This window comes from Henckelia pumila, chromosome 2, assembly GCF_033568475.1.
Source record: "Henckelia pumila isolate YLH828 chromosome 2, ASM3356847v2, whole genome shotgun sequence".
Lineage (NCBI taxonomy): Eukaryota > Viridiplantae > Streptophyta > Magnoliopsida > Lamiales > Gesneriaceae > Henckelia > Henckelia pumila.
The window spans coordinates 127226316-127234537 of record NC_133121.1 but is presented as its reverse complement, the minus strand read 5'-3'; positions in this window follow the sequence as shown (position 1 = coordinate 127234537).

Sequence of the window (8222 nt, the reverse complement as noted above, 5' to 3'; positions counted from 1 at the left end):
GAAAACTGTTTTTCTTAGTGAGAACATGGAGTCCAATTGACAAACTATGGTCCCGAATAAGATCAGCCAACCATAATTTTCAAAAGGTAGAGCCCAATCGCTTCCAAAGCAACCTCCACGTTTTTACCTCATGTCCAATAAGGGCCCAATAATATGACGCCGTTTATTGTGACATGTCAAGATGACCCATCAATATTAAGTTGTGATGGACGGTCGCCATGTGGATCCCCCAATAATATGAGCCGATCCCATGGGAGTTCCACCCAACTTACAACATGTGTCGATCCAATGTACAGCTTTCCGACGAACGGGCCCCCCAATAATATGAGCCGGACCGTATCCGCGGGTAGCATCTCATACATTGATCGTTGATGGAAGGTAGGAACATTTAAACAAATTTAAATTTCCTTTATTTATCTTGATATCAATTTTAAATCATATTTAAAATGAGGGATTTTTAATTACAAAAATTTGTCTCATCATTTTTTAAAATTTTGTATGCTTGTCGGATTCACACAATTTTGTCTAAAACATGCATACAACAATAATATCACATATTATATAGGATGATCGATTCCATTTCTAATCGACCCGTGGTTGCCAATCACGAGTCTTAGTCCAATCCTAGGTAATATGCAGTATGCAATGCAATCCTATTACATTGTGCTTCCAATTTACATTTCTTCTGTCTTTATTATCTGCTGGGCCCACCTCCATCTTCAAATCTTGATCTCCCACTAAATCTAATGTATTTACAATAAATAACAATGACAAGTAGGGGATACATTTTAAGGGGTGGGAATGGGCCATAAACCAAGCCCACTTTTATTACATATGACAATTCATATTGGGCCATAAACCAGGCCCATTAATAAATCCAACAACAATAAAAACAAATGTAAATTCCTAACATACACCTACAAAATTGGTCATGGCAATCGATCATCCTTATCCAATAACATTTAATTCAAAATTAATTTATTGGATAACATGCATTGGCAATTTAAATTTAAAAGGATAAAATCATATTCCATATATAAAATCTTATTTTACATACAAAATCATATTTTATCTTTCTATCAAATAAAATCATATTTTATCTATAAAATCCAATTTTATACATAAAATCATATTTTACTCAATATATCCATAAGATCATATCTTATCATCAATTGTACAAAAAATAATTAATTTCAAAATTCAATTTAATGGATAAAATATTTAAATTTTCCAAAAATTCAAATTTATCCAAAAATCAATTTTAAAATTTTTGGACTCGAACAATTCGATCCGATGCCTCGTGGACCAATCAAAAACGATTTTCGATCGGACCAAAAATAGAATTTTAACATATTAAAATTTAATTTTAAAATTAAAAATTAATTTTTCGCGGGCCGCCCGGGACGTTCCCGGGCTGCCCGCGCCCCAAAGGGCTCGGGCCGGGCAGCCCGGCTGCCCCTAGGGCAGCGACGATCGCTGCCCTGGGCAGCGCTAGCGCAGCGCTGGGCAGCGCCGTGCGCTGCCCCCCCCCGGGCAGCGATCCAATCGCTGCCCGGGTTTTGCCCGAATTTTTTTTTTATTTTTTAAAATATTTATTTTGTTTCAAAAACCGAGGCTTAAAAATTTTTGTACAATCGATTAATTTAATCGCTTGATCTGAGCAACCTGTCTCTGATACCACTGTTGGAGAACGCGGCGATCAGATCAATCAAAATTGATACCCGGTGCAGCGGAAGTTTAAAAATTTTATATTGAACGATTCCATAATGGGTATCAAAACTTAACGATTAAATTGTGTGTGTAAAAATTAAATAACAATTATAAATTTTTACCTCCAATCTCGAAGCGAGATTATGGACACCAACAGATTGCTCTGCTCTTGTTGTATATCCCTGGAACTGATGGACGAACTGTTCTTCAATCAGGTCCACGAACGGATAATTAATCCCTCTGATAGATTGCACTAGAAAATCTATCAGAAGTTTCTACGAAGAGAATTAACGAATTTGATCCGTTAAACCAGACTGTAATTCAAAATTCACAGACTGGATTTTTCCGAGCAGAGGGGAGGGGGGCGGCCACTGTCAGAGAAAAATACTAGGTCTTTCGAAAATTTGTGACCTGTTGTGTCTAATTTCTGTACTGCAATAACTTATTTATAATGTAGGCCGCTAACAGCTTAGGGCCCATTAGTCATAAGTTCAAGTCCGACAAGCAAAGCCCGCATGTTCAGAAATTAATATAAAATTCATCATGACTCCGATTGATAAACCGATTTAACCAATGTGTACAGAAACCATTTCTGCACCTTTTAAATTCAAGATAAATTTTTCCGAATTCAGTGATTTCCAAAAATGCACATCCCTATGTCATTTTAGGAAATCTTACTCCTCTACTCTTAAATAAGAAGTCCAACTTCTTTGTTCATTAAATTTAACTCTTTAAATTTAACTATCTCAACGGGGATTAAAAATCCATTACTCTGTGTGACCCTCAATGGTTAAGGGATACAACTAGCCGTGGGCTCACAACTCCTTGTGACTCGGAACAACAATTTTCGACTTGCCCATCGAATCATGGTAAGAGCGCCTAGCAACATCGCCCCATGATTCCCTAGGTATCACTGATAGTGCCTGCAAGAACCAATAGATTTTGGTTAGCGTACAGTACGGTCCCTTCATCCAAATATCCCGATCGAATCAACAACCATTGATAAATCGAGAGTCGTTCGAGATTCGATAACTATGCAATACATCTTGAAGATCAAATAGTGACATCGCATGTGTTACTAAGAAACCATTTCTTAAAACACATCATGTACTCTGGCCAGAGATTCGTCACACTAATATCTCCTCAGATCGCATAGGATATCCACACTCGCAAGAATGTGGTGAATCCTTGACAACAAAGCATCGACTCCTATATGTGTTGTAACTGTACCCAATCCCGACACCTGATGACCCCAATAGAGTCGGTAAACGAGTCAAAGCATAGTACTAGCATATAGAGCCTTAATGATGTTGCAAGTAGTAAGGACTAATGGTGTACAACCAAAACCGCGGACTTTATCCACTCGATAAGTGATAACCACTTGGAAAGTCCGGATAGGGTAGTTCGATCATTCATCGTATGAATATCCATTTGCATGCTTCGAACATCTCTATGTTCCTTACCAATGAAACGTGGTACTCTGCATCGCAAATGCTAGTCTCAAACTCGAGCGATCCTTATCCTTATTATCGGACGGCTCAATCGACTAGGAACAGTTTAGAATATACAGTGACTATAAGATGTGTTTCATGATAGACATCTCCATGTTCTACCACATCTTACATACACTATAGTATATTCAAGGTCTTTATCAAAACAACAATAGTATATCACAATATAACAATATGAAGAAAGATAAAATCATTGCCATTAATAAAAGTGTAAATTACATTAAACAAAAGATTGTTTATACAAAGAGTCATCAAAGCCCTTAGCCACAAGTTGGCTCACCGGGCACCTACTCTTTCAGAAAGGACAAACAGATCAGTGTGAATGATAAACTACCGATTGAGGTGGAGTCTTCTGTGCCAGATGAAGGGTCAAAAGAGATGCAAGATGAGAATGTGACAGCAAGAGATCAAACAGAGGATTTGAGCACTTACAATCTTTCAAGGAACAGAACCAGAAGGAAGATCAGAGCTCCTAAGAGGTTTGGTGAAGCTGATCTGGCTTGGTATGCACTTACAGTAGCTGAGGAGGTGCAGCATTCAGAGCCGAATAATTATGATGAAGCTATGGCGAGTAAGCAGAAAAACAAGTGGATTGAAGCTATGAATGAAGAGATGAACTCACTTGAGAAGAATCAAACCTGGAAGTTAGTAGACAGACCGAAGCATCAAAAGACATTGGTATGCAAGTGGATCTACAAACAGAAGGAAGGAACTCCTGGTACAGATCAGATCAAGTATAAAGCAAGATTGGTGGCAAAAGGTTTTGGTCAAGTAGAAGGGACAGATTTTAATGAGGTCTATTCTCCAGTGGTCAAACATTGTTCCATTCGGATTATGTTAGCACTGGTGAACCAGCTCAACTTGGAGCTTGAGCAGATGGATGTGAAAACTGTGTTTCTACACGGTGACCTGGAAGAAACCATTTACATGGAACAACCAAAGGGCTTCATACATCAAAAAACCCAGAACAAAGTCTGCTTACTGAGAAAATCATTGTATGGGCTGAAGCAGAGTCCGGGGCAGTTGAACAAAAGGTTTGATGAGTTCATGATTGGTATTGGTTTTGTGAGAAGCCAATATGACAGATGTGTCTATCTGAAGAAGGATGAAAGACAAGTTATCTTGTACCTACTGATTTACGTTAATGATATATTGATTGCAAGTAAAAGTAGGACAGAGATATCATCCTTGAAACAATAGCTCAATACAGAGTTTGAGATGAAAGATCTGGGCGAAGCGAAGAGAATTCTGGGCATGGACATAGTGAGAAACAGGAAAAAGCAGGAGATTCATCTGAGTCAGAAGAACTATTTGAAGAAGGTTGTTCTGCGGTATAACATGAATCAAGCAAAATCTGTCTTGACCCCTCTGGGACAGCATTTGAAGCTATCTGCGAATCAGTCACCTGAATGTGAGGAAGACAAGATAAAGATGGTTGGTATTCCATATGCTAGTGGAGTGGGGAGTCTCATATATGGAATGGTGTGTAGTAGGCCTGATCTGGCATACGCAATCAGTGTGGTGTCAAGATTCATGGCTAATCCGGGAACATATCATTGGGAAGCTCTTAAGTGGATTCTCCGATATCTCATAAACATAACTGGGTTGGGGTTGAAGTTTGAAAAACAGCAAGATGGGATTGATCCGGTAGTTGGATATGTGGATTCAGATTTTGCTGGGAACTTAGACACGAGAAAGTCATTGACTAGTTATGTGTTCACCTTTTATGGCACAGCGATCACTTGGAAGTCAAATCTACAGTCAGTGGTTGCTCTTTCTACCACTGAGGCAGAATTCATAGCTGTCACTGAGGCCATAAAGGAAGGATTTTGGTTAAAAGGGATGATAGCGGAGTTGGGTGTAAAACAAGATCAAGTTGTAGTACACTGTGACAACCAAAGTGCAATACACTTGACGAAACACCAAGTTTATCATGAACAATCGAAACACATAGATGTGAAGATGCATTTCGTGAGAGATGTGATTGAAAAAGGAGATGTGATCTTTGTGAAGATAGCATCAGAAGAAAACCCTGCAGATGCTATGACGAAGTCACTGCCGTATGCTAAGTTCAAGAAATGTTTAAACTTAGTCAATGCGGTGATTGGAAATTAGCCAAGGAGGCTAGGATGGAGAGCAGCATTCAACCTGAAAGAATCAAGGTGGAGATTGTTGAAGTATGCTTCTATCAGATTGAATGGGTGTAGAGAAGATATCGGATCGAATAGTACAGATCAGATGAGCTCGGTGATCAGATGAGTTCATGGCCAGATCAAATACTGGGATCAGATCGAAGTGATGGTCAGATGAGTCTTCGGATGAGTTCATGCAGATAGATTGCTCGAGTATTGTGACTTGGTTAGAAGTCAGATGAAGTGTTCGAGAAAGCTATACGCTTGCAGGCAGATCGATGCAGATCAAAATACGAGGGCAGATCAGACTGATGAATGAAGGCTTATCGGGCTGGACCATGTTGACTTTATAATTGGGTCGTAAGTTACTGTTGACCTAAAGCCCAAGATGAAAGTCGGTGTAATTCTCTATATAAGCAGATGGAAGATGGCCGCAATGAGAATAACAGAAAATCAAAATTCTTCAGAATATATTGAGAGAGAAGAAGAAGAGATTTCGGAGGAAAAAAATAAGCGTAGATTGTGACGGAAAGATTCAAGTATCAATAGCTTGAATCGTGTATGTATCTAGCTTGATAGTTTGTCTGAGTCCATCTCTGTAATAAGCTCTATTCTTGAGCTTGGTTGTTTCTGTTGGTGATTAATAAAAGTGTTGTGTTGCTCTCCCGTGTACGTAGGCAAATTCATTGCCGAACCACGTAAATACTTGCGTCGTTTAATCGTTTTCGCGTGAGTTGGTTGATTGATCTGTGCGCGTTGGTTTTATCTGCTTTCTGATATTATTGTTCTTATCTGTGTGTTTCATTTACTTAATGAATTCTCGATAACCAAATTTCGGATTGATTCTCAACATCCTATATAAAATAATAACTAAAAAGATTGGATTGGAAAATTAATTTGCATTTATTACGATGGGCGACATGTGGAAACGGGACAACTCGGTTGGTAAGATGAAGTCAATTGGCACGGCGACGTGATGTGTTTGTTTGTTTGTTTTTTAATTTATATATGGTTTTTTCGGTCGGCACGTCACTGCCAAAACTATTTGTATCGTTTTACTCGTGAAACATTGAAATTAAAGTTATCAATCCTAAATTATTTATTAAATCGATACAGATATACGTACCATTCTAGGAAAGAGTACGTGAAAACGTGGAAATTAATATAACCTCATGAAAAGAAGTGGAAATATAGAAACAAAATATATATATATATATACCTATAGATTGATATCGGCTTTGTTGTTCGTTCCATACACTACAAGAAAATAAATACTTTAGCCATGGTTTTTAAAAAATCGTTGCTAAATTTAACCACGGTTTTTAAAAAACTGTGGACAGTTTTTAAAAACCCGTGGTTAATTTAGCCACGATTTATCTAAATTGTGGTTAAATAGTCACGGTTTTAATTAGCCAATGTTTTTTAAAAATCGTGGCTAACTTTAGCCACGGTGGATTTATTCACGGTTTCAAAAACTAACCACGGTTTTTGCCGTAGCTAAAATCAAATCTTTTTTTTTTTTTAGTGATATGAGTTGTAAACTTTCCCATTAGAGATTTTGGAAAAATAGTGTATTATGCATACCAAAGTTCAAACTAAGGGGCAGCAAATGACGTGAAATTCCTATTGGCTATCGATAAATTCTTTTTTTTTTTTTTGGGGCAACCAAATTAAAATGGTGGGAAAATTTATCATAAAAATTAGTAAATCAAAATATAAAGAAAACAACGTGTGCGTGAGTTTATATATGAAAAAGAAATTTTGGAAGTTGAGAAAATTTCTCAAAAACTACCCTTTACTCAGGTTATTTTGAAGATCCATATCTGAAATTCCAAACGAAAAATATTATCACGAGGGACTTTTTTTATATAACATTATTTGATTATTACTTGGAATAATTGTGTGCGCATGGTAATTTCACTCATTTTGTGTTTTTATTAATTTTTTAGTTGAGTGTTGTATTTTGACTCTTTGATATATACTTTATTTAAACACAAACACGACCGTGGATCTCTTCTTTAGGTCATTTATGATAAATATTACTTTATATGTCAAAAATGTTACCTTTTATTGTAAATATGAGTAGGGGTTGATCAATCTTAAGAATAAAGATCCGTGAGATCGTCTCACAACATATCCACTCTTATTTAAATTCCTCAGTAATCCATGATTTTATGTCCTTTGAATTCACATGATGTTTGTTGTTACACACCGTTTGGTTCGTGAATAAGATGATAAATAATGAATAATATAAGATGATAAATCAATATATTTAGATAAAATAAAATAATAATGCATAACACTAATTCTTTTAGAACTTGAGTCAAATATCAGACAAAACAAAAATGTGTACATCAAACAAAATGTTATCCTTCGCGCCAAATGGAAACGGTGTTCTTAAAATAAATGGGTAATTATAATATGTACTCATGGGCCTCCATAGTTTCTTGGTAGTGCATAATGGATAGGACAACGCAATGCGGCTTTCTGTATGGGCTGGGCGTCTCAAAATGGGTCAAATGTTAACCCAAGCTACTTCTTCTGAAGCTATCGATTAATTTTTTCTCTTTCCAGGAAAATTAAACTCACTAATAAAAATGTTTGCAGCCAGATTACCTACCGGCACACCCATACGACGACGTCTGGAATCCCAAGAGAAAATTATGCCTCAAGTACACAAGATCCTTATTTGGCCATTAATTTCATGAGTTGCCCAGATTGATGAAAATACTAATTAATTAGCTATAGCCTATAAAGGTCAACAATTATTTGATAAGAGATAGCAATATTTTAATGGTTTGCCCACAGTAATTTGATTAAATTTGAATTCACTGATTCAACCTAAAAGTGAAGACTCTTTATTCTTGAA